Here is a 27,048-nt window from a genome sequence, read left to right as displayed (position 1 = left end):
GCAGATTAATGAACATGTAGACATGTCCAATGAATAGTAAATTTATGAGCTTTAGAGAAATATAGATGCTTCCTTGGTAATGAGGTAAGGCAGAAGAGTTTTGAAAACAGTTTGGGTTTTTTTTGAGGGGAAGGGGTTGCAGTATAACCTTTTCAAATATTTAGAAACATATACTATATTGCAGCAGCACAGGAACATAGCTGGATACCCTGGGCACAGGGGCAGCAGTGATTTCTGGTTGCCTCCATGAATTGCAATTGCAATCGCAATCACGTGGCTGCTGGCAGCAGCTGCTGTTTTTCCTGCAATTCAGTGCCTACTCTGGTTTCCCCATTCACCCTAGTTACATCACTGCTACACTCTAAGTGATATGGCTTCTTTCTGTAATTATAACTCCAATACCTCTGTAATGCATCATGTTTTTACCTTTTTCTTTTTTCAGCACTTCTTTCTCTTACTTACCTATGTTATCTTAAGTTGCTCTATTACTTCAGTGAGGGAAGGCTAGCTGCCCACATCCCACAATTCTGTATTCCCTCTTCCATTGCACTGTTTCCTTCCCTATATCTATTTTGTGTGGATATCTGCTCTTCATTCTATATTTTCTAAAGCATGTCTAAAGCATAAGAGACCATGTTTAGCCGATGTTCTTGTTATCCACCAGCTACAGGGTCGTAGGTCTAGAAGGGACTTCACAAGCTTACCTAGTCTAGCCCCCTGCTCAGGGCAGGATCATCTCTGACTAAAAACCATCCCAGACAAGTTTCAATCTGCTCTTGAAAATTTCCAATGATTGAGATTTCACAATTTTTCTGTGCAGTCTGCCCAGCCCCCAGCAAGAAAACCCCAGCTCCGTCTCCACCCAGCAGCTACAGCCCACCCATCACTGCACAGATCCAGGGGCAGATGCCCCCCACCCCCACCATCCCGGGGTGCAAGTAGCAGTGGGAGCTTCCCCCATCCCACGAGCCACGCCTCCGTCCCATGCCCCCCCGCCCCAGCTGGGCAGCGCCTGTCCCTGCCCCCTCCCTCACTGCAGGTAGCATTGATATACCCCCCATACCCATTCCCTCCCTCGCTTCCACCACTCCAGACTTACCACCTGATGGCAGTTGTATTGGAAGTTGGTATCAGCCAATATGCCTCCTTAAATATCGGCTATTGGTATTGGCCCCCAAAATCTCTATCAGTGCACCCCTAGAAATTTATCATGGTGGTAACAAGATTGAGTTTTAAAGTGCCTTTATGATTACAATTTTTACATTACCGTTCAAAGCAGATTTAAAGTCAAGTGAACATCAGAAAGTCAAGAACAGACCAAGTTTTCCTAGGGGAGTTTGTAAAAAATAATGTCTGCTACAAATATATAATGCTTTTCTCTCCTGGAACAAATGAGAATTATTCAGCTACGCATCATAAACCTGATTCTTCTGGGGAATAAGGGAGTCGGATACCATCATGGAAATTTTAAGGGCCAGGCCTTGTAAAAAAACAACAACTAGCTCCTAAAGACCATGAATTTATATTACAGGGGGCATGTCTACACCTGTGCATTTAATTTGCATTAGCCTAATTTAAGGCTATTCTAGCCTAAAGTTGATACCTGCATAAAAAATATCAAATTTATGCACAAATAGTTAAATCTCATTAGTGAACATATAGATGTGCTAATGCAAATTAATGCTGTGTGTGTCCGCTGACTTGGGACTAACTTCAGTCCAAGTCAGTCCACATACCCACATTAATGCACATTAACATGTGCACATGTTGATGCGCACCTAAATCACCTTAATTTGTATTCGGCTAATGCACATTAAGTTTAGGCACACATAAAAGCACATGTAGACATGCCCAATACGTACAAACATTATATTATGACTTAATGCAGTATATTATTGATTTTCTCATGACAATTTCAAAGGCTGTGTAAACACATTCAAAGAATCTGGAATAACAGAATCATCTAATCCTGGAAAATTAGGGTTGGAAGGGACGTCTGCCTCTCCTAAGTCATGTGCCCCAGCCCCAAACCATTTTTGTTGCCCTCTGCTGGACTCTCTCTAATTTGTCCATATCCCTTCTGTTGTGGGGGCCCAAAACTGGACACAGTATTACAGATGTGGTCTCAACAGTGCTGAGTAATCACTTCCCTCAATCTGCTGACAATGCTTCTACCAATGCAGCCTAGTACCAATTCTTCCAAGTATGTTCCCATGGTAGAAAACATTATTCAGAGCCATGCCTACAGACTTTTGAATGCTGAGGCCCTGAAGAGTGGAAAAGTTGCTGACATTGTAACTGTGGGGGGGGAATAGTTCTGTGCACACATCTCAATGTGCTCTGCAGGTTCCTTTAGCCTTCCTGGTATCAGATGGCAGCAGTGCATAGGGCAGCCCATGGTCAGCCTGTATTTCCTTGCAAGCCAGTATCAAGACTGTGATGGAGGAATGTTCTGCTCCCTGCTGGAACAGCAATGTCCAGTGAGCAACACACAGTCAGTCTTAGAGTGGGGAGACTAAGTGATCAGAAACCCATTCAAATCTGTAACACAACAGAAGCTCAGTGCACATAAACCACTTTCAAAATGGTCAAAACTAGGTTTAAGATAAACCTAAATGGATATAGTATCAGATTAACTGATTTAGATTAAATTAGTTTATTGAACTTCTGTCCCAGATTCCCTACAGATTCAAGTTAACTTACAGTCCCCCTGCATCCCAAGATGCTTTGCACCTCCCCTGCAAACCTCCCCTTCACAGGGTGGGGAGGCTAGCCGTAGCCCAAGCTGTTTGCTCCAGCCAGGCAGGAAGGCTTGCTCTAATGCCCTCTGGCTTCTGGCCTGGGCCACTACAGGCATGTGGCTGCATTTCTGGAATCAAAAGTGAATGTCTGCTCGCTTGCTTATCGGTTCAATCTATGCAGCTTAGACTAACCTGTTAAGATTCAACCTTGGGCTTCTTGACTGTTTGTACTTAGCCTTCATGGGCATTTTTACATGTGCTTTGGGGCGCAGCACCAGGTGCTTTAATTAGCAAGCAATGCTAATTAAAAGTGCCAGTGTGACACATGTATCAGCATCCCCAAGCATCGCCATGCTGAAAAAATGGGGGCAGGGCACTTCAAACTAAAACTCGTTGAATGTATTTTATTTCAAAGTGCCCCACCACCATTTTTGCAGTGCAGGGAAGCATGAGGACACTACACTGATTCATGCGACTCAGAAGTGGGTCAATTTCTGCACTGATAGAATCATAGAATCATAGAAGTAGGGTTGGAAGGGACCTTGTAGATCTTCATGTCCAATCCCCTGCTTGAGCAGGAGAAAAAAACTCCTCATTGGTGAGAATTTTAACTGAAAGAAGGAATTGATTTGAAAGCTGTATTTAGACCTTAGTGATTATAAGATAACCTGCTTATACAGGATTCAGTAAACATTGAAATTAAGGATCCCAATTTAAATACCAAATTAAGATTTGACAAGACAGTTATGGGACAGTGTGTTAAAGGAATAATTCATGTATGTGTTTGTGATAGGGCTGCTAATTTTTAAAAAAATCAATAAACAGTAAATCTTATTGCAGTCTTGTTAAAGTTAAATGCATATTTTGAACTCTAAATAGAAATTGCTGCTCAGACTTTTATAAATGTGATTAGCAATTTGCCTACAATAACTTAAGCTAAACTAACTGGCAACTGAAGTAAAGGAAAAAACAAGAAAATAACAAATTTCTCATCATCTTACTAACTAAAATTCATGACATTGGATGAGAACAATATGATTTATGTGGCTAAACTAGTTAAGCAACCCTAAAACCTATATTATTCAGAAGTAAAAGGTGTTTAGCTAGTTAAACAAGTATGTCTTGTTATATTAACAGCACTTCATGCTATTACATTAAGCAATGAGCACTATTATCTTTATGGTGGAGAAAAAAAACAGCAGGCAAAATTTATATTCTATTATGAATCAGAACTCGCGGCACAGATGATATCTTTTACTAGACCAACTAGATACTTGCAAAAAATATATTTATTTGCAAGCTTTAGGGCACATGCACCCTTCTTCAGTCACTGGAGAAAACATTATGACACGTTTGATTAAAAAAGATTGCCAGCATGTAGCACTGATTACTGTTTCTATAGTTAACAATTTGGTTGTGCTTTGTTATCAAATTCTATTTTTAGATTCTATAAATTATTTGATTTAAAATCCAAAAGCAAAAACCAAAAGCCCTTCTATGTGGAAGGGTACTTTTATCAGAAGAATAGCTGTATCCATCTATATGCATCCCTGTGTTTATGTGAAGCTCTGCAAAAGTGAGACATCCCCATTAACCACTCATATACAGTTGCAGGATCAAGCCTCTAGTAATTTTTATAGCTCTTTATAGTGCAATTGCTTTGCATATTTTTTTAATCTTTTTGCATGCACGCCTACAACTCAATACATCTTCAAATTCTAGAAAATATATCCATTATACAATTAGACACCTTTTTATTTTCTAAGATTGAATTATTCATATTTGAGAACTGTGTTATTCACTTATTCATTAACTTTCGTAAGCCAAAAATACAACCGAACCTAATGGTTTCTCAGGCTAGAATGGCTAAGGTACACCAGTTCTATAGCCAGTAGCTATAGAAAAAAAAAAGTGATGTGGTAAGTATCATATAATAAACTGCTGATTTCATTGATGAGAATTTTAACTGAAAGAAGGAATGGATTTGAAAGCTGTATTTAGACCTCAGTGATTATAAGATGATAACCTTCTTATCCAGGTTTCAGTAAATATAACTGCATTTATATATTCCTCAGCCCGAATGATCCATTTACAGCTGGGTTGACTGGAAGAGAGCTTTCATCATGAGTATGGAGTGAGGTTTACAATCCATATATCTGGATGCATGACAAAAAAGCCTTCACTGCTGTACCATTTTCTAATATCAATTTTAATATATTATCCATATTAATAAAGAAATGACAGATATCCTGCTTTACAAGATAACAGAGCTGACAGCAACACAAAAAACATGTGACTGGATGATGCAAGCAATCACCAATACACTAAACCCTGCAATGCCAGGAAGAAACTTAGACAGCTAACTAAGAATAAAGAAACAGATGAAACAGAAAATAACTAAAAAGCTTGCTTTACTGAAAATGTGTTCTACTTTCAAGGGTAGGTCCAGGGGATACAGTGGTGCAGTTACACCTCTCTTTGGCTGTGTTCATGTGCCCACTGAGCATGTCCACACAGCCAAAAGGCAGTGTGGCCCCATTCCTTTGCCCCGTTCCTGGGTCCACTATTGGCTACCATTCTATATTTGCTAACTTGAAAGTGTTTTATCTAGGAAATCCTTACAAATAATAAATATTTTCTACAGACTGCTGCTCACTCAGTCTTCCACCTCTTATTTTTGTCCTGTAAGGATACATTTCCTCTTTAGTCTAATCAAAAAACTTCATTGTTAGGATGAAAAAAGCAGAATGGAAAAAAGAAGGTAAACTTAAATCCTTGCAAAGATAAGACAAGGCGGATCAAACATAAATACAGGGTACTAAAGTGAAGTAACATTTTTGTAATAGAGATATCTTATAGGTGGGGTTACCCTGACAGCCATTGTTTTATTGTGGTTTGCTGTATGGCAGTAACAGGAATAGAGCTAAGTGCACACTTGGGGCAGAATTCAAATCAGCTCTTAATAGAATTCAGAGGACTAGGGAGGACTATTCTGCAGTTGCTTGGGGATGTAGGAGGGTAGTTAGGAAGGCCAAGGCAGAGATAGAACTGGGGCTAGCTTCCCAGATTAAGGACAATAAGAAGTCCTTTTTTAAATACATAGGGGACAAAAAGAAGGTTCCGGGTAATGTGGGGCCCTTGCAGGACGCGTGGGGAAATTTGGTCGTCACACCTGAAGGCAAAGCTAACATGTTTAACGATTTCTTTGCCTCCATCTTCCTAAGTAGGGACCAGAACAGTCACCTCTCTGCTGGGCCCCCCTCGGGCCCCGGGGGAGGCACACCTGGGCCAAGGGTTAGCGAGAATTTAGTTAGGGAGCTTCATATTCAAGTCAGCCGGTCCAGATGATCTCCATCCTAGAGTTCTAAAGGAACTGGCCGAGGTCATTACAAGACCTCTGGCACGGCTTTACGAGCACTCGTGGTGCTCAGGAGTGGTGCCAGAGGACTGGAAGAGGGCCAATGTGGTTCCCATCTTCAAAAAAGGGAGGAAGGAGGACCCAGGAAACTATAGGCCAGTTAGTCTTACCTCGATCCTAGGCAAGCTGTTCGAGAAAATTATTCTGGCACACATCCAGGAGGGGCCAGCAGGGGACTGCATGCTTAGGGGCAACCAGCACGTGTTCATCAGTGGCAGGTCCTGTCAGACCAACCTAATGGCCTTTTACGATCAGATCACCAGATCATTAGATGCAGGGGTAGCAGTGGACATAGTCTTCCTGGACTTCTGGAAGGCTTGTGACACTGTCTCTCACCCTGTTCTCATTAAGAAAATGGGGGGCTGTGGTGTAGACACCCACACAGTCAAATGGGTCGCCAAGTGGCTGGAGGGCCGCACCCAAAGGGTGGTAGTGGATGGGTCCTTCTCAACCCGGAAGGACGTGGGCAGTGGGGTTCCGCAGGGCTCGGTCCTCGGGCCCACACTGTTCAACTTCTTCATCAGTGATTTGGATGAGGGGGTAAAAAGCACCCTGTTCAAATTTGCTGATGACACTAAGATGTGGGGGGACATGGGCACACTAGAAGGAAGCAACAGGCTGCAATCAGACCTAGACAGGTTACAAGGGTGGGCGGATGAGAATAGGATGGGATTCAACACAGAGAAGTACAAGGTGATGCACCTTGGGAGAAACAACCGGCACCATACCTACAGGTTGGGGAACTCCCCTCTTGTCAGCACGGAGGCAGAAAAGGATCTTGGAGTCATACTTGACTCCAAGATGAACATGGGCCGGCATTGTGGAGAGGCAGGTAGGCAGACCAACCGCACCTTGTCATGCATCCACAGATGCATCTCGAGCAGGTCCAAGGAGGTGATCCTCGCCCTGTATGCGGCACTGGTCCGGCCACAGTTGGAGTACTGCGTCCAGTTCTGGGCGCCACACTTCAAGAGGGATGTGGACAGCATGGAGAGGGTCCAGAGGAGGGCCACTCGCATGATCAGGGCACAGCAGGGCAGGACCTGTGAGGACAGGCTATGGGACCTGAACCTGTTCAGCCTCCAAAAGAGAAGGCTGAAGGGGGATCTTGTGGCCTGTTATAAACTAGTCAGGGGGCATAAGCAGGCATTGGGGGAGTCACTGTTCCCCCAAGCACTGCCAGGAGTGACCAGGAATAATGGTCACAAGCTAGCAGAGGGTAGGTTTAGGTTAGGTATCAGGAGGCGCTTCTTCACGGTCAGGGCGGCTAGGGTCTGGAACCAACTTCCAAGAGAAGTGGTGCAGGCTCCTACCCTCGGGGTTTTTAAGAGGGGGTTAGATGAATACCTTGCTGGGGTCATTTGACCGCAGTACTCTTTCCTGCCATGGCAGGGGGTCGGACTAGATGATCTGCTCAGGTCCCTTCCGACCCTAGAAACTATGAAACTATGAAATCAACTCTTTAGCCACCTAAGTTCTGAAGAACAATTCAAACTTGCCCAGTAGCAGTGACCATAGCTTTTGTTAAATACAACATTTTGAACTTCAGAGTTCCCTCAGAATGGATATCTATTTCCCTTGGATTGTCTGACAGGTTTTTAAATTGCATAAGTGGCATTTTGGTATGAATGTTCAGGTAGGAATTCTGTTTCCCAAATTTATAACCTTATACATGTAGATGACTACATACATGTATAATTCAGTACAGGTCCTAGAAATAAAATGGAGGAGGATCCTCCCATGTTTTAGCCCCCAGGTACTGACTGGTTAGAGCAGAGATGGGCAAAATGGCAAATCAGGCCGAGGGGCAGACTCAAGTTGCCAGCAACCCCTGCCCACATCACTGTGGCCAGTTTCCACGGAGAAGCCAGTGGTGGCAGGGCCATGACAGCGTGGGGGCCAGGGTTTCCATGGAGACTGGCCCCAGCAGCACTGACAGGGTGCACGGCAGAGTGGGGAGTTGCTCCTCTGCTAGGCCTGGGATCTTGCAATGTTGACAGCGTGTTCTGGAGCCGGGGCATGGGCAGCAGATCAGGGCTCTGCCCTGGCTCCAGACCATGTTGTCACTCCTGCAAGATCCCAGCCCCAGAGCAGGTCCCCATCCAGATGCACATCCTGCTGATGCTGCTGGGGCTGGTATCCATGGAAGCCCTGGTCTCATGCTGTCATAGCTCCGCCACTGCTGGGATCTCCATGGAAACTGGCAGCAGTAATGCGTGCAGGGGGCTGCTGGGAAATGAAATCCACCCCTAAGTCTCAACACTACGAATTTCTAAGCATGCTCAGAAACAAATCACATGGAGCACTTTGGTATGCCTACATCCCCAGAGTAGCCTCTACTGGTAGATGAAAAAAAACCCACCCTACCTCAAACCGACTGGAGGTCAGACACAGTGGTAAGGTTCACTTTTGTCCAATGGTTAATCCTGTTCCTAGAGTAAAGACATGGGTTGTCATTCTTATCCTGAAGGGGTCAGAAAAAATCATCTCCACTTTCCAGAAACATACTCTAACTACTCTAAACACAGACTAAGAGTGTTCTGCATCCTTCCCTGGATGTTTAGAATTTTTAAAAAAATCTGAAACAACTTGTCTGGCACTATTAATTTAAAAATCACAAATTGTAAAAGAACATGTTTCTTTAACACTGTTACTATTAACATGTATTACCAGGAGAAATAAAATAACAATTTCCTTTTACAATTATGCTCTCTATTTACTTTTGGCATATCTTTCAACATGGCAATGAAAAAATCAATGAAATCCTTTTTATTTTGTTCTTAGTCATTTCCATTCAAACCTTTTAGTGCTGTAATATCTATGTTTGTTAACTGTGTCTTTTTTAATTCAGAAAACAAGTGGCTGAGCCTGGAAGCCATAATCAGCCGTTCCATTGGAGTTAATGTCAGAGACAATTTGGTCTTTCATCAACTGACTCCTTTGTGTCTGCAGGGTACTACTGTAAGGGCTTCTAAATAATGACTGAGTTCTTATACTGTCCACATGCCACTAAACATATATCCCAAAAGTGAATTAAAAAAATCTCTCCGTAGGAAAACAATTGCTTCTACTTTTATACATAAAGTGCTACTATTTTCTTGGGATTGATTCTGTTTGTTTCTATTACAAGGTGATACTATCCCATAATCACTGAAAGTTCTATATTGACACAAAATAGCTCAAGCCTCAGTGACAGAAAGATGCCAAGGGCCAGACTAGTTTGAAACAACAAAAAGACTTCCTCCTAGCTTGTGAGGGTCATAAGGAGCTCTAACTTCTTGAAAAAGTAGTATCGATCTGGGACAGGACATAGTCATGGCATGTAGGGGTTCTGCAAAGCTAGCTACTTGTTAAGTAGCCTGTGCTTTCAAAAACTTCAAAGACCTTTGATCATAATTTACAGGAGGCCCACCTAGTAGAAAACATATCTGTAGCACATCAGGCCCCTGGGTTATAATACTATCTCACAGATCTTCTCTTCAGGTTGCAAATGTTCAGGCTGGTAGATGGAAAGGGTATATAAACAACTTTGTACAAGTGTGGGTGAATCTAGTCCACTGAATATTAAACACACTGCTGCTGTTATCATTCATTGGAATTGAGTGTATGCAAACAGCACAGGGTGCTATTTTCTGCCTGTTCTGTAATGGTAGACTGTATCTATACTTTTCTTAGATTCATAAACAGTGGCATGAAGTAAAATCTTGTCAAGTTATGTCTCCAGGGTGAAGTCACTATGCCTATCATGCTGTGCTTCTCTGGCAGGCTGCACCCTAAACAGAAAGTAGTGTAGCTACATTCATGTGGTGCTTTGGATGGGCTAATTAGTACGTTTGAGTGACATAGCCAATTAGGCCTCCCCAAGTTAATTAGCCTGCCTGTGGTGCTGCACAGATGTAGCTACAATTGTTCTGGATTACAAGGCAGCACATGAAGAGTAGCATGGAGTATGTGAGGATACCAGTGCTGAGCACAGTAAACTTACCATGTAGAGATGGTTTATTTGTATTAGTCAAAGCATGCAATTTATACTGTTACCAGGGCCACCGTTTCTGATTGGGGTGCACCCATGCATGCAATAAACCACATACAAATTTAATAATAAACTAAGTTCTGGTTGAATTCTGTTCTCTAATGCTACCTGATTTTTTAGCTATTTATTTATTCATTAGTTGTATTCACCACTCTATCCAAAGAAGGCTTAGGGCAGCTTACAGTAAAGTATCAAAGTAGTGGAACTACCATCAAACCCATCACTCATGATCACAAAGTTAATCCAATTAAGAAAAGCTTTACATGATGAAAAGTGCCAGGATAAAGCACAAACATTTCTCTCGTCTCTTAAATGTTGCACTTTCTTTCAAAATAGTCTATTTTTATTTACTGTAATGATATCAACTATTTTATGAAAACAGTTATTACCAGACACCTAATAAGGATTATCTGGATAAAGAAGGGGGCAAACTGAGGGATGAGATAACAAGAGAGGTGGTCTGAACGTTTTTGATAGGTCTGAATGAATTCAAGTCAGCAGGGTCAGATGAACTTCATCCCAGGGTACTGAGGGAACTAACTGGCAGAGGAGATCTCAGAGACCTTGAAAATGATCTCTGTGAAGTCATGGGAGATGGGCCAGGTACCAGAAGACTGGAAAAAGGCCAGTGTAGTGCACTACTAAAAAAAAAAGGCAAAAAAGGACAACCTAGGGAACCAAAGACCGGTTAGCCTCACCTCAATTCAATATATGGGAAGTTAGTGGAGCATATCCTAAGGAAGGCCATTTGCCTGGAGACGAAAAGGTCAATCAAAAGTAGTAGCTTGCAGAAAAGGCACTTAAGAGGGGTATGGCAGCAGTCTTTAAATACTTGAAGGGACGCCACAAAAAAAGAAGGAAAACAGCTTTTCTGTCTTACTACAGAGTGAAGGACATGAACCAATGGCTTGAAGTTGTAACAAAGTAAGCTGAGATTGGATATCTGGAAAAAACATATTCACTGTTAGAACTGTGAGGCAGAACAGACTGCCTGGAAAAACTGTGGACTCTCTATCACTGGAGGTGTTCAAAAAGAGGTTGGCAACCATGGGTCAGGAATGATCTAGGTATAACTATGCCTGTGTTCTGCTATGGGTATTTCCTAGTTTCTGGGCTTTGTTGGTTGCTCCTCCCTCACACCCTTTTCTGCTACATGTGTCAGGGGTGTTTTAAGCCTCCTGAAAAGGCATCAAGCGTTGGCTACAGCCAAGGCTGGAGACAGTGTTGTGCCAGTGGTCCTGCTGGGACCCGAGCTGGAAGTTCTAGGCTATAGGCTCCTGCCCCTCTGTTCAGGGTCCGACTGATCACCCTGTTTAGGGCCAGGTGAATTATACAAAGTTACAAACTAACTCGGCAAGTTATTTTGGGTAGGGTCTGTCACCCTGCTGGTGTAGGTACAGCTCACAAACTGCAGAAATATTAAAATATGAATGTGATGGGAAGGTGTTCTTAAAGGAGAGCCCATCAAGCCTCTGAATGAAATTCCAAACTTATTTTCAAAAACGAGCTATGGGAAAAAATACCAGATAAATCCCCTATTCTGCATACATACACATGGTTAAGTATGTTTATAGTCTTATTCAATTCAAAATATATGAGTACTTGCAGAATTAGAACTTCTGATACAAACTTTAGCTTGTTTAGGTTTAACATCTTGAAAGAAAGGTTTCTTCTTTTCAGAATTTGTCCTAACTAGAAAAGCTAATCCAACTCAAATAAAGTTTACCTGTCTTGCTAGCTAAGCCTGGCCTATACTCTAGCTTTTTCTAGCATAGATACAAATTAACATCATTAGGAAGATTTATAATAGTTGTATATGAGACAAAGCTGCTTTAAATGTCACAAGACAGCAGTGAACCACCTGCCGAAGACAGGTTGTGAACAGGTTACCAGGTGCTTAACTTTACCAGTATCAAATATAGTAGATGACTGAAGCTCCCTACAGGAGCTAAATATAAAAAGGTGATCCAAAAAAAGAACTACACAAAAATGATTCAGCTCTCAAAATAGTGTTATTGTCTTTAAAATCATAATTTTTTTAAATAATACATTTGGAATAATAAATTTGGGTTTTGAACTTTTAGTTATCATGTTTTCAGGCTTTTTTCCCATTTACAATTTTACTATGAAAATTTCACTGTACACACCTGACTTCAGGAGGTAGAAACTGTTAGAAATACAAGAAATATTTTACAATTTCAGGGAATTGAAGGCAAGAAGGCCAGATCATCTAGTCAGATGAGAGGCTACAGGATTTCAGCGAGTTTCTTCTGTATGAGGCCCAGTAACTTGAAATATTACAAGACTCACAATAACATTTTGGAAGTTGGGAACAATTAAATCAAGTGATTATAACATATTATGTTACAGCATGCACGTTCTGACACGCACTATTCTGCATACATCAGTCTTGACCTGTTTATATTTTGCCCCCAGACAACTGCTTACTTAACTGTTATCCCATTTTCCTATGTCTGGCACTATTCACATCATGATGCTTCACATCATACTATGAAAGGGACCATCTTTTGAAAGAGTGTCTGTAAACTACTTCGGGAATCTATGCCCTAAAAAGAAATTGTAATACTAATGTTCTGTAAGTATATGATCCAGGAACCATCTTAATTCATGCTCTGGCATTGATATGGAACCCAGTACAGTACAGATGTAGATGAAATTCCACTAGAACTATATTCAGACAGGATAATTGTAGAGAGATGCTAATGTGTTTTTCCTGATCAAGAATGTTGTTGTGTTGATAAAATACTCAGAAAGGATTGATTCAAAAGTGGCATCTCCAGAACTGGATATGGCCCTACCATCTTTCTACCAGCTCTGCTGCTTCAGCAGAATTCAACTATGCATCAAACATGCAGGACAAGAAGGAGTCTTTAACACAATGGACACTGAACAGGAATAAAAGTTCATGAAGCTAGGAAGAAGGGAGAAGCAGCAAAACAAACACGAAAGAAGTGAAACAATGAGTAATAAGGAAGTAAACAAACAAAAAGTTAAAAAAAAATGGAGATAGAGGAGACAGAAATTTAAAGAATGGAGCCACATGTGAATCTGTTAGGAAAAATGTCATTTATCTTCCCTTGTCTTTTTTATTTGTATCATAAACAATGTATCATTTTATAGTTTTATAGAATCTACTACCTTGATAAAAGCTGATTCTAGCACAAAAGAAGAGCAAGAGTTTAAATTGAACACAGAAAGAGAGAAGAGGTGATGCAAAGTGGATTAAGATATGAAAGGGCATTTTTACAATAAAAAGATGCATTAACTTAAACCTTGCTCCAATCCCTCCCCATTATATAGTTGTGAGTCAGAATTTCCAACATGTACAGCCTGTAACATTGATATAGCTCTCTGTAACATTATTAAAACCCCACTTGACTTTGAAGCTTAACATCAACCTTTCTTCCCACCACTTACACTATAGAATAACTGAATCACCTGTGTGCTGTTTGGTGACCTGTGTTATTAGCTGATCATAACACACTTTTCTAGCTTTAAAATGTGCAAATCTTTTAGTAGTCCTTGTACCCTCTTGCCATGGCATGCTACTGGTGGCTTAAATGGCCTCCAGATGTTCCTTATTCTAGTCAGTGGAATAAGACTGCCTTTTTAAAGAGAAAACACTCATAGTTACAGTAAAATATCCTTAACCATTGTTTGGCCTATGCAAAAGACCTAGCCACCTTGTTCTAAAACTGCCGGCATAAACACTTTGTACTGTTTTAAAAAGAATTAGCTATAACTGCACAACATTACCAATAACTGTATACACCATTAATACCATTAATACAAACATTATATATTAAATTAAAAGAACAATAATAACTCCACCTTCAGACCCCCCTACAGTTACCAGTCAATATTTGATAGAAATATATGGCTTATCTCCTATACCTTCATAAATTAATTTTTGTGGGGTGACATTTGGCACTTTTTATACAGTAAGACAGGGGTAGGCAACCTTTTCTGGCTGTGACCCAGAATGACCCACCCCAGGTCAGACACAGGCAGGAAGGCCCCCACTTCTCTCCGCAGTGGCATGGGAAGAGCTCCTGCTGAAACCCCCTTGCCACAAATCATGTTCATGGACTATATCCAATGGTTCTGGGGGTTGAATCTGGCCCACAAACCATAGGTTTCCAACCCCAGAAGTACGATATGAATATGTTTTGTGAATTTATGAAAACATTTCCCAAACATAATACTTAAACATAAACCCATCAGCCTTTCTTTTGTTGACTTTCTAATTTCCCTACTCACTTTCTCCATTCATATTTTTTTCCAAAAATATTTATCTTTGAAAATAACCTCATGATTCCATGCAGTCACATTAGGCTTGGGATACTGTATACTCGGGCATAACAGGTATGCTGTTGAGTTTATGGCACCATTCCTGCAAATGGAGCTGTAAACACCTCTTTCCTTACTATTTGATAAGTTACTTGAGAGCCTCGGATGGAAGTCACTATGGAAACACAAGTAATTATTATCAATACAAGTGAAACAGAGATGAAAGGCTCCATAAAATATTAGCCTTTCAAGATTTCCCCATGTAGGCTTTCAGTAATAACTTCAGTAGGGTTCCTACTACACTGAAAATGTGTTTGTCCGGCATCTGATGGACTCTATGTATCTGGACTGTTTTTCTGTCTTTCATGCATTGGATAGTTTCTGGGAATTTATTCCTACACTGGTTGTGTACCTGCCTGAGGTAAAGAATGTGTGTCTGTATCCAGCCTACCAAGGATCACAGGTCACCGGCAGCTTCTCAGCCTGTTCTTAACTTGTCACTCAGCAGTCATGTTCTGTGAGGATTGCTTCAGCCATGAAGAGTAGCTGGGGTATAGGAACACACATGCCTTCTGCATCAGGACAGGTGGGTAAGAGCAAAACAAGGGATCCTGGTTTTCTCGAATTTAAAAAAATTCCCAATTTTCAGATATAAAAAAAGTAACCCCAAATCCACATTTTTCCGTGACTAAAATGACACACCGCTAATACATAGATACACAATCTAATAGATACATCTATTAGATTGATTAGATATATCTAATAGATTGTGTATCTATATATTAGCAGTGTGTCATTTTAGTCATGGAAAAATGTGGATTTGGGGTTACTTTTTTATACATATCTATCTATATTAGACTGTGTATCTAATATTGGGGGGGTGATTTTAACCATGGAAAAATGTGGATTTGTGGTTACTTTTTTATATCTAAAAATTGGGGATTTTTTTAAATCTGAGAAAACCAGGATCTGTGCTGATTATCCTGCTCGTAGTGAGAAGGTCCCTTTTAAGCAGGCTTATTTGATGACATATGACGTTAACATGGGCTTGACGCTGATGGAGCAATGACTAGTCCCCTGTTATGAAGACGGTATACGTCAACTGATTTGGGGAGAAACTAAAAGAAAGCAGGGAGGGAAGAGAGTGAGGTCACAGGTTCAAAATGAGTGCACCAAGGCACCGGCCAGCACCCACTGCCCCTCCAGTGAGTCCAAGGAGCTAGTGGACACTGTCTGGTGAAACTCTGCCCAGAATTATGAAGGGATGAGGGGCTGGGAAATGGCCCCACAGGCCTTAGGGGTCCTCCTGGCCAGATACCTATCCAGAAAGGAGGCTATTAGCCCAGTTACCAGGGTGCCCCTTTTAAACAGGCCTATTTGTAATCCTTCAGGGGCATGGGCCTCCTGTAAGCCCACCACGTAACCTTTTAGCCTCCCTCAGACAGGGTGGCAGTTGATTACGGGGGACAAACAATAAAGAAAACAGCAACGAGAGTGAATGTCAAAGGTTCATAACAAGAGCGCCAAGAGGGGACACTGAGCAGAGCAGACCCAAATGAGTCCAGGGAGCCAGCAGACACTACCCAGAGACAGGAATGAACTGGTGCAAGCAAAGCAGCCCCGCAGGCCCTGAGGGTCCTTCTGGCCAGAGTCTCCTCCAGGGATAGGTGTATTAGCCATTACCTGGGTGCCCCTTTTCAAGAGGAAGCCCTAAGGGCGGCTGGGGTTGGTCCCCACCTGCCCACATGACACAAGGCAGTTCCAGCAGAGGAAAAAACCTCTCTTGGTTTCACACTGGGCTTGCAGCCACCAAGGTCACCAGGTAAAGAGCTGCTAGCTGCAGCCCCTCCCAGCCAGCAGAGCCACCAGCACTACTGGGATGGCCCCACATCAGACCCTGGGGGCATTTCGGGCTCCTCAACACAAGAGGCGAGTCAGGGGCAGGTTTTGCCAGATCTCCCCTGGATCCTGCTGGGGGGGGGAGGTGTTTCATCATCATCCCCTTCATCACCCCACGCCCGGCACCGGGCTGGGGACAGGAGAGCGGCTCCAAGCCCCCTTCCTGCCCCCTCGGCTACAAAGCCCGCTCTGCCCAGCCCCGCAGCGCCGCCCGGCCCGGTCCGCCGCGGGGGAGGGGGCGGGGCAACACGCGCCTCATGCGGCACAAGCACAAAGGCAGCCGCGGGCCCGGCCCCGGCCTCGCTATGAGGGGCTCAGGCGGAGCGGGAGGAACAAACAACCCCCCCCCCCGCCGCCCACACACACACACACACACACACACACGGAGGCAGCGGCGGGATGGGGGGGGTGCATATGTGTGTGTGTATATGTGGGTGCTAATGTGTTAACGTGTATGTGGGTGTGCATATGCGTGTGTGTGGCAGCGCGGGCCGAGCTATCAGTGCGACGGGGGCGACCGCGTGCCCCCCCGCGCGTGTGCGTGTGGGTGTGCGAGGACTCAGTGCACACACACAGGCCGCCTTACAGCAGCAGCGGGAGGCGGAGGCGGCGGCGTCCGGGGGAGGGGGCACCTGAGCAGACGCGGGCCATGATGCTGAGCCCCCCCGCTCCTTCCTCCCCCGGAGCCGCCGCCCTCCTCCTCCTCCTCCTCCTCCTCCCGGGCCGCGGCGGGGCTGAGCGGGGTCGCAGCCTCCTTCCTCCCTCCGCCTGGCCGGGTACTTTACCTGCTCTGGGGCTGGCTCTAATCCGCCGCCGCCGGTTCCTCTCCCTGCCACGGGGATTATTTATTTATTTCTGCCCGTGACGTGTCCGGCAGCCGCGGCGGAGGCGGAGGGAGCGGGGCCGGGCGCGGCGGAGGCTGCTGCTGGTCCCGACCTGCCGCCGCCGGGACACGGCTCCGGGGCGCCGGGAATGGTGTCAAGGGCATCAGGCGGCGGGTGGGGCGGAGGCTGCTCCAGGAGACGCCTCCTGGGCCACCCAACCCGGCTGCTGGGCCGGCCGGCGGCGGCGGGGGGTGCGGGCAGGCGGCGACCCCGCGGGATCCATCCAGCCCAGTCGGGTCGCCCACCCGCTCAGCAGTGCCCTGAGGGGATGGGGGCTGCTGGGGCTCCTGAGTCTCCTCCCACCTGGCAGAGCTGGAGCCCCCAGACACTTGCCCTGACCCGACCTCATGTTCAGTGGCTTGCAACCTTGCTGAACCTGAGGCGCTTGGCATGGGGCCCTGCAGGCTCGGCGGGCACATCAGCCTGCACTTCAAGTGCTGGATCCAGCCCTTTCCAAGAACAGATTTTCTCTCTCTATATATGGACTATCTGTCTGTCCGTCTGTCTATCTACCCATGAACGGCCCTGTGCCTCCCGAGCCTGGGGGCGCACGCTGACCAGCAGGGCGTGGACATGGCAGTGGCGAGCAGCGCTCAGCGGCAAGGGTAAGCTGAGCAGGGACCACCTGTGACAGCTGTGGCGGTGTCGGCAGTGGGGGGGGTGGCAAGCACTGAGTGGCAACCGGCGACTGGAGGAACGACAGATGTCCCCGGCGGCTGGGGGGCACCAACACTGGCAGCTGCAGGAACGCGATGGCAGTAAGCAGGGAGCTCCCGCAGACGTCACCAGCAGTGTCGGTGGCGGCCAGCAGTGATTGCTGACTGGCCGCAGACAGCACTGGGGGTGTCAGCAGCAAGGGGGGGTGGCAAGCAGCAGAGTCAGCAGCATCTTTTCGTAGGGGGGTGCACGTGCGCCTTCGTGCACCCCCTATGCATCACCACTGTATCTACCTATCTATTCACTTCTCGGCCTCTTGTGGGCTCAGATCAAGAGTAGTGTCTTCAAACCACTTTCTCCACCATTGCGGACCATTGTAATGGGTTTGTGTGCATCTATCTTCTTTCTCTCAGCTTCCCAAAACCCCTCCCTCCCCTTCTCCCCTCCCCCCACCACCCGGGCTTAGTTGGCTAACATTGTATCTCCTATAACCTAGTTGCATTCCCCTCCTCACCCCCATCCCTCTAATGTTAGTCCCTCACCAGGGTGATATGTATTTCCCTACCGGCTTTGTCATTTTTTTTGGATTCACAATCCTAAACATCTACTAATAAAAGTCAGTCTGTGCTTACCTGGCAATGAAAATACCACGACCACTGAGGCAGTCTTCCTAGTCACACCCAGGGAAGGCTGCTCTTCCGGCACAGGGATGGTACCTGCCAAGGCAATGTATAGTAAACCACCCACTTAGCTGCTTTATGCCCACTTTATGAAAAGGGGAGACTCCTGCCTGGCTTCCTCCTGTGGCCTTAAGGCTGAGGGCAAGCAAAACTCAGGATCATCCAAACCCCAAGCTTCTGGGCTTGGGCCTGCATGCCCACCAAAGGTTTTGGAAACATCTGAAGCCCCAGGTGGGGGTGGATGATGTTTGCCGGTAGTAGGGCCATTTACGGTACTGGACTGACTCTTGGATTTGGAATTTGTTTTGGCTAATTTGGCTTGGAATATTTAAATTTAAAAAAATCTATCTATTGCTTCTCAGCTTTGTGGCTCAGATCAAGTGTAGTCACTACACTGGTCTGGTACCAGAGCCGAAAAGGATTTAAATGGCATTATAGAGTGGAGGGTACACACCTTTCCAAATGCACTGCAAACGGGATACCCTATGAGTCTTGTAATTAGTTTCCCAGTGGCCAACTTCCAGCTACACGCCTACTTTATGCTGAAGGCAAGCAAGACTCCTCCCTAGCTTGCTCCTGTGGCCATTGGTTGAAGGCAAGCAAGACTCAAGGACATCCAAACCCCAAGCTTCCGGGCTTGGGCCTGCACGAAGGGTGCCTGCCAATGGATTTGGGAGTATCTGAATCTGCAAGCTGAAAAGTCTAGGGTGGAGGATACTTGCTGGTTGCACCACCACATATGATGTTTGAGTGATTGATTTTTGCTCAGTCAAAAGGATTCAGAACTGATCTGGCTAACTGACCTGAAACATGAAACATTTCCCAAAAATAGTGTGTATGTGTGTGTGTATATATATATATAATCATAGAAAAATTAGGGTTGGGAGAGGCCTCAGGGGCCATCTAGTCTAACCCCCTGCTCAAAGCAGGACCACTGCCCCAACTAGATCATCCCAGCCAAGGCTTTGTTGAGCTGCAGCTTAAAAACCTCCAAGGATGAGGATTCCTCCACCTTTCCAGGTAACCTGTTCCAGTGCTTTACCACCCTCCTAGTGAGAGGGTTTTTCCTAATATCCAACTCAAACCTCCCTTGCTGTAATATATAGATATTTCTTTGGCGGGTATCTATAGACCTATATAGTCCACACATGGGCAAATCCAGAATTTTGAAGAGAGGGGTGCAAATGGTAAAGTGTGCCATCACATATGAAACAGCACACATTTTTCTCTGGTTAAAAAGAAACTAGAAGCTTTACTAATACTCCAGGGGCCAAGGACTGTACTATTTAGCTTTAAGATTGAAGCAAAAACAAAACTAACTTCATTGGAATGAGTAAAGAATCTGCAGGGCTGTGAAATAGGAGCTTCATTACTAGGAGCAGGGAACAAACTGGCAGAACAAAGGCTGGCGTGATTGATGGAACAGCAAGCCTGTTAAAAAGGAGAGAGAATTCTTAACATCTGTGGAATGAAGTCTTCAGAAGGAGAGAGGTAGATTATAATGAGCCATGAAGTCAAGTGAATCCTTCAGCACAGCCTGACTAGAAATGCTGCTGCCACTGCTAGGAAGTTGGTTTTGAACTTTGGGTGGAACAGGAATTAAAAGGGAGCAATGAAAAGGTGCAAATGCACCAGTGCACCCCAACCACACTGCATCCATCCCTGAGTCCATATTATAATACATATATAGTCCATATATAATATGGACTCTGTCTCTATAGGGAGAGTCCAAATTATATATGTGGACTGTCTCTCTATATATCTATGGACCCTATATATATATACATATACATATGTACACACACACACACACACACATATAGTCCATATTAAACACAGTCAGGTGACTTGTTTCTTTCCTTTGTTTCAGAGCAAGGACTTGAAATTTGGTGGTTGGTTGGTGTTTATATTAGGAATATACTATGAGTTATAGTTGCCCCTTTAAAAAAAAACTTGATTTCACATGTCCTCAGAAGAGGTTTTTTTAGAGCGATAACTAAATTCTTCAAAACTTCTGTAGGTAGGGTCTGTGGAAAAAATAGTGTGTTTTTTCTTGTTTTATTACTTTTATATCTTAATCAGAGCCAACCTTTTGGAACACAATGGGAAGTTAAATTTTATATACACTGGCAAAAGGTAAAACTATGGGGAACGGGAAGATGTTCTGTTTTATGTCAATGGGAGAGAAAGGAGGATTTTTTAAGTGATTGTTTTTGGGGAAAATATTTTTATTTTACAATTTGTGTGAATATTTGTTAAACTCTAAGATGCCTACACTTGAAACTTGAATGCTCTGATGATGTACAGGCATACCTCGGAGATATTGCGGGTTCGGTTCCAGACCACCGCAATAAAGCGAATATCGCAATAAAGCGAGTCACATGAATTTTTTGGTTTCCCAGTGCATATAAAAGTTATGTTTACACTATACTGTAGTCTATTAAGTGTGCAATAGCATTATGTCTAAAAAAACAATGTACATACCTTAATTAAAAAATACTTGATTGCTAAAAAATGCTAACTATCATCTGAGCCTTCAGCGAGTCGTAATCTTTTTGCTGGTGGAGGGTCTTGCCTCGATGTTGATGGCTGCTGACTGATCAGGGTGGTGCTTGCTGAAGGTTGGGGTGGCTGTGGCAATTTCTTAAAATAAGACAACAGATTAAGTTCGCCGTCTTATATGGACGCGGTTCGTGACACCCCAAAACAATTACAATAGTAACTTCAAAGATCACAGATCACCGTAACAAGTATAATAATAATGAAAAAGTTTGAAATATTGCAAGAATTACCAAAATGTGACACAGAGACACGAAGTGAGAAAGTGCTGTTGGAAAAATGGCGCCGATGGAAAAATGGCGCCGATAGACTTGCTTGACACAGGATTGCCACAAACCTTCAATTTGTAAAAAACGCAATATCTGCGAAGCGCAATAAAGCGAAGTGCAATAAAATGAGGTATGCCTGTATTGTATTCCCCCCCTATCCCCACTTTCTTTTCCTTTTCTTTCTTTTTTCTTTTTACTTTTCCCTTTTTTCGGCTCCATATAGTGTGGTATATCATCTGCCCTGATTACAGGCTCTTCAGTATAGTTAGGGGCCATTTTGTCATATTTTTTACAGCACCAAACAAAGTGAAACCAAAAATTCAAGCTTACTGAAATGTAAACAAGAAGGCAATCCGTTTTATGAAAATGACAGGCTTTTCTTTCTGAAATAGGCTGAGTAGCTCTAAGTTGAAACATGATCTCAACCAATATTCCTTCTACTAAGGTGCCTATGGTTAGGAAATATATTAACACAATTAAAAGCCAGCAAAACGAAAGACAAGAACAAAAAACAAGCAATGATTAGTCAGAATGTGGGGGAATAAGCTTCAATAAAGGCCAGTTGCCAGATTCTCTCAGTTACATCCATGCCACCTCAGTGATGTCAATGGGATTGCAGTTATGTGAATAAGTACAGAAGCTAGCAAAACATCTTTCATAGAGAAGCTGTCCATATTCAGATCCAGGCTTCATGGTTAGCATGACAAGCCCTGGCAGCTGTTTTCCATGGAAAGCCTATTCAGGCACACCGTATTCCCCTAGAAAAATTATAGATAATGGAAAATCTTGAATATTTTCTATAAAATGCAAAACAAATAAATGGGACCATATGTTTTTGTGCCTCTAAGACATTTAAGTGTTTGCTTAACTGGCCTCAAAAGCATATCTTGCCTCCAGAATATGGTGTTCCTGATCTACACAGAGAGATACACAGCTCAAAACAGGGAGACCTTGGTTCCAAATCCACCTCACCTTAAGGGAGTCACCTACATTTCCTTCCCAGGAAAGCACATTAACCACAGCATCAGGTTATGGGTTAGACATCTTCTACCCATCCTGTTGAACCCATGCCACTGGGCAGGAAAGAGTGCAAGACTCATGGGGTCAGAAAGAGAACAAGCTGCTAGGAACATGAGTAGCCCAGTGAACTGTACATTTTTCTGGGAAGAGAGATTTCTGGTCCTTGGTCCCACCTGCCAGTACCATTTCTATATTTTGCATTAAATAGTCATTGAATAAATTGCATAGACATAGCCTCACAAACTCGTGGGGCAGTGACGCATTAGTAAACACCACAATAGAGTCTTTTTTCCTAGAGATTTGGTGGTTTTCTGTACATTCAGAAGAGCAAACTGTCATTATGTAATATGTCATGATACAACTTGTGATTTTCAGGAACAGTATAGTATAGCCTTGTCCACCATCCATTGACTGTGACTTGGAATGTGACTGTTATTCATTCTACCTGTGCAACAGTGTGGTAAGGACCTAGTAAGTTAAGTTGCCTATTATACATCCTCAAATCCCAGTCCAGAGCTGCAGCAAGAGTCTGTGTTATGGGGCAAACATATGGAAGTGTTATTAGACAAAAACCTGAGGTACTCACTACTTAAGGGGCATGAAAAGTTTTGAGGGTTTTTTTGCAAGTACATGGGTATTGGCTCTAGTAGGCTGATTAAGTCGCTTACTGGGTCAGTCCATTTTGTTTGCTTGAATATTTCATGCAATTTCACTTGAATATAAAATGTTTCAGTTCCTCTTCTAACCTGTTGTAGAATATTGCTGCATACCACCTCATGCATGCCTGCTTCTCTTAGCAGGGAGCCTAGACCTATTCTCTCTCAAAGTTGCGGCTGCAATTAGGTTTGTCATTCTTTTTTACAATGCGGATATTTAGATAGCTGACATTGTAGAAGTGCACCTTCTAGGCAAACTGATTACAAGATACTGAGTTAAATTACTGTAGATTTAAATCTATAAAATAAATTTCTGTGTGTATGTGTGTGCATGCATGTGTGAGAGAAAGAGAGAGAATGGGCATACCTCAAATGTTACAATTTTATAACGTTGTTGCCACTGACGTACATTTTGTTTTTATAAGTCACCTCTGCCAATTCTCTCTTCCTCATAATTTTGTTACCAGTTAAATAGAAGTTATGTGAAACTAGGCAGAGGTTCCTCAGTGGAAACTCAGGGAGTCATCATAGAATCATAGAACCAATGAGTCGGAAGGGACTTAGGCAGATCATCTAGTCTGACCCCCTGTCATGGGCAGGAAGTAGAACTGGGGATTGGAGGGGTCATAAGACCCCAGCCAGGTGCCTATCCAGTCTCCTCTTGAAGATCTCCAGGGAAGGTGAGAGCACCACCTCTCTAGGAAGCCTATCCCAGGCTCTGGCCACCCTTACAGTGAAGCAGTTCTTCCTAATATCTAACCTAAACCTATCCTCCCTCAGCTTGTGGCCATTGTTCCTAGTGACTCCAAGGGGGGCCCTGGTGAACAGACTTTCCCTGAGTCCCTGCTGCTGGCCCCTGATAAGGTTGTAGGCAGCCACAAGATCCCCCCTCAGTCTCCTCTTACAGAGACTGAAGAGATTCAGGTCCCTCAGCCTCTTCTCATAGGGCTAGCCACAGAAGCCCTCAACCATACGAGTGGCCCTCCTCTAGATCCTCTCCAGGTTCCCCACATCCTTCTTGAAGTGCGGCGCCTAGAACTGGACACAGTACTCCAGCTGCGGCCTGACCAGTGCTGCATAGAGGGGGAGCAAGACCTCTCTGGACCTGTTAGTGATACCCCTGTTGATGCATGACAGGGTGTGGTTGGCTCTGCCTATTGCTTTGTCGCACTGGCAACTCATATTCATCCTGGAGTCAATCCTGACTCCAAGATCCCTCTCTGCCTCTGTGCTGCTGAGAGGGTCAGCCCCTAACCTATAACCATAATGCTGGTTCCCTTTCCCCAGGAGCAGCACTCTGCATTTGTCCTTGTTGAACCGCATCCTGTTCAGATCCACCCACTTCTCCAACCTATCCAGGTCTGCCTAGATGCAGTCCCTGCCTGCCGGTGTATTCACTTTGCCCCACAGCTTGGTGTCATCAGCGAACTTGAACAGGGTGCTCTCCACACCCTCGTCCAGGTCGCTAATGAAGATGTTGAACAGCACCGGCCCAAGGACCGAGCCCTGGGGGACTCCACTGCCCACACCCTCCCAGGTCAACATCGACCCATCTACCACCACCCTCTGGGTGCGCCCCTGGAGCCAGTTTGCCACCCACGTGACTGCATTCGTCAGTGCCACAGTCCCTCAGCTTGCCCACCAGAATTGGGTGGGACACTGTGTTGAAGGCCTTCTGGAAGTCCAAGAAGATGACATCGACTTCTTCCTTAACATCTAAGATCTTTGTTACCTGGTCATAGAAAGAGAGCAGGTTAGTCAGGCAGAATCGGCCTGGCACGAACCCATGTTGGTTACCCCTCACCATCACTTCCCCTGCAGGGCTCTTCACAAATGTGGCCCTTGATAATTTTTTCAAAGACCTTCCCCAGGATAGAAGTGAGGCTGACTGGCCTGTAGTTGTCAGGCTCTTCTTTCCTCCCCTTCTTGAAAATAGGAACCACATTGGCCCTTTTCCAGTCCTCAGGGACTTGGCCTGAGCACCAGGAGTCCTTGAACAGCCGTGCCAATGGCTCCACAATGACACCAGCCAATTCTCTCAGCACCTGTGGATGAAGGTCATCCGGGTCTGCCCACCTGTGGATGAAGGTCATCCGGGCCTGCCCGCTTGGATACATCCAAGCCCTCCAGGTAATCCTTAACTAGGTCTGAACTAACAGTCAGGGGACTCATCATGCACACCGCTCCTTTCATAGCATCCAATGAAGTGAGCTTTTGCTCACAAAACATCACGCATCTCGGATTCATTTGTTCTGTAGGGTGCATCTCTCCCATGCCTTCTGTCTCATTCACACTAGTGAATCTATATTTCACCTAATATATACCCTAACACTAACTCTAGTACTTGTTTTTGTCATCTCTCTCTGGACAGTACTCATTGATAAGAAGGCAGAAGAATGGCAAAAACACCAATGGGCATTCTTTAAATGAACTGAAAGAGTTTTGACAGGACAAAGATAAATGACCTTGTCTGAGCCAGGGATAATATGAAGTGCTCAACAATGCAAATCTCCAGCCTTATTCATCCAATATAGCTTTTGATCTGAAGTAACCTCCACTCTTCCAGTCCTGAATCCTGGTACTGCCAACTATATGAAAGCAACTCAGTCCTGACATGCAATTTCCATTTTCCAAGTCATTTCAACCAATGGGACTGAAGTATGCAAATGGACTGGGTGGATTTGTGCTCCAGGTAATCGATAGGCTGAATGCTGATATTGTGTCTTATGGCAGAGCAGCTGAAGTATATGAGATAACTTTTTTATCAGTTACAAACCCACAGAAGTCAAAGAATTTCCATCACTGCAGTGAAAGCAGCATTGCTGTAAGGCGCTGGACACAGAATTTTTTTTTGCTTGGAAAACTGTTTTACATGGTTGAATATGGTTGGTCTCAGGAACTGTGGGCACACCTCTCCACTCCACTCCTGTGCATTTTTCTAATATATGTATTATGTATTTATACACCACCCTTCCCCATCAAAAACAGTTAGCATAATTAAAGTACATTAAATGTATTTAGAGATCATCAAGCTGAGCAAAAAGTTGAGTAGTTAAATGAAGTGTTTATTATATATGAGCGTAGCATGAACTGAACTAATGTAGCTGATGTTAACACAGAGCGTAATAACAGTGAAATGTAACCATGTTAGTCTTATCCTGTAAGCAACTTGAAAACTCCATTTTGTATCCTTCTGCTTGACATAAGTGAATAAACTCTGCATAGCCTTTATGTACGAGTGTGTGTAAAAAGGTGAATGGTGAGAGAATGGCATAGAAACAGGAGAAGAGGATTTAACTGTTTATGTAAGCAACAAGACGCCAAATGTAAGTTACCAGCCAGTAACTAACTAACAAACGGCTGAAGAATCCCATTGAAGCTCGAGGGCAAAAAGGAGATAACAGAAGAAGAAATTCTACCAGACGGGCAACAAAAACACTCCAAAGCTAAGATAAGCTGAAGACAAAAGACAAACAACCACAAAAACAGAAGCCAGGTATGGAAAAACTCCAAAGCACTGAAACAAAGGATGCCAATCCCTATAAAAGAACACTTTGAAAATGTCAAGTTGTGTGAATCTCTTTCTCTACTGCTGTTTCATTGGAGCACAGATGCATCTGTTCACCCCACTCCAGCTGTTATCTTCAAATCATTATCATCTACTCAATAAGCCCAGGTCAGCCACCCTGGGCTGATATTGAACAACTATTGCTGGTAACTATCTGGTGTATGTGTAGATGAAATGGTTGTTTTGTGTATGTGTATGCCTGTCTGTAATGATGTGTATAATGATTTGTGTATGTTTGTATGAATGGTGTGCCCAGACCTCTATGTCTAACTCATGATTAATAAACGCAACACCTTGCCTTATCCCCCTCTATAAAGTCTCACTTGTGATTTGAGCAATTGGCAATTTGACTA

The 27,048-nt window shown here is 44.0% G+C and overlaps 1 protein-coding gene across 3 annotated transcripts in view; it reads right to left on the bottom strand.

Annotated features, from left to right (window-relative positions):
* SLC16A7 (solute carrier family 16 member 7) overlaps positions 1–25,505 on the bottom strand; it is a 165,071-nt gene extending 139,566 nt beyond the window's left edge. The window contains exons 1-2 of one of the 3 annotated variants that reach the window (XM_090042416.1): positions 17,188–25,505; positions 8,527–8,591 (exon numbers count right to left, since the gene is read on the bottom strand). The gene's annotated coding sequence lies outside the window, so the exon portion shown is untranslated. The remainder of the gene's footprint in view (positions 1–8,526; positions 8,592–17,187) is intronic. The other 2 variants (XM_090042417.1, XM_090042415.1) reach the window with 2 other exon arrangements.
* Between the last annotated feature and the right edge of the window lie 1,543 nt (positions 25,506–27,048).

The sequence above is a fragment of the Crocodylus siamensis genome, chromosome 4, assembly GCF_052110815.1.
Source record: "Crocodylus siamensis isolate JL-2025a chromosome 4, ASM5211081v1, whole genome shotgun sequence".
In the NCBI taxonomy this organism is placed as follows: domain Eukaryota; kingdom Metazoa; phylum Chordata; order Crocodylia; family Crocodylidae; genus Crocodylus; species Crocodylus siamensis.
Note: the sequence above shows the minus strand (reverse complement) of the source record. Positions and strands in the feature narration are given on the sequence as shown.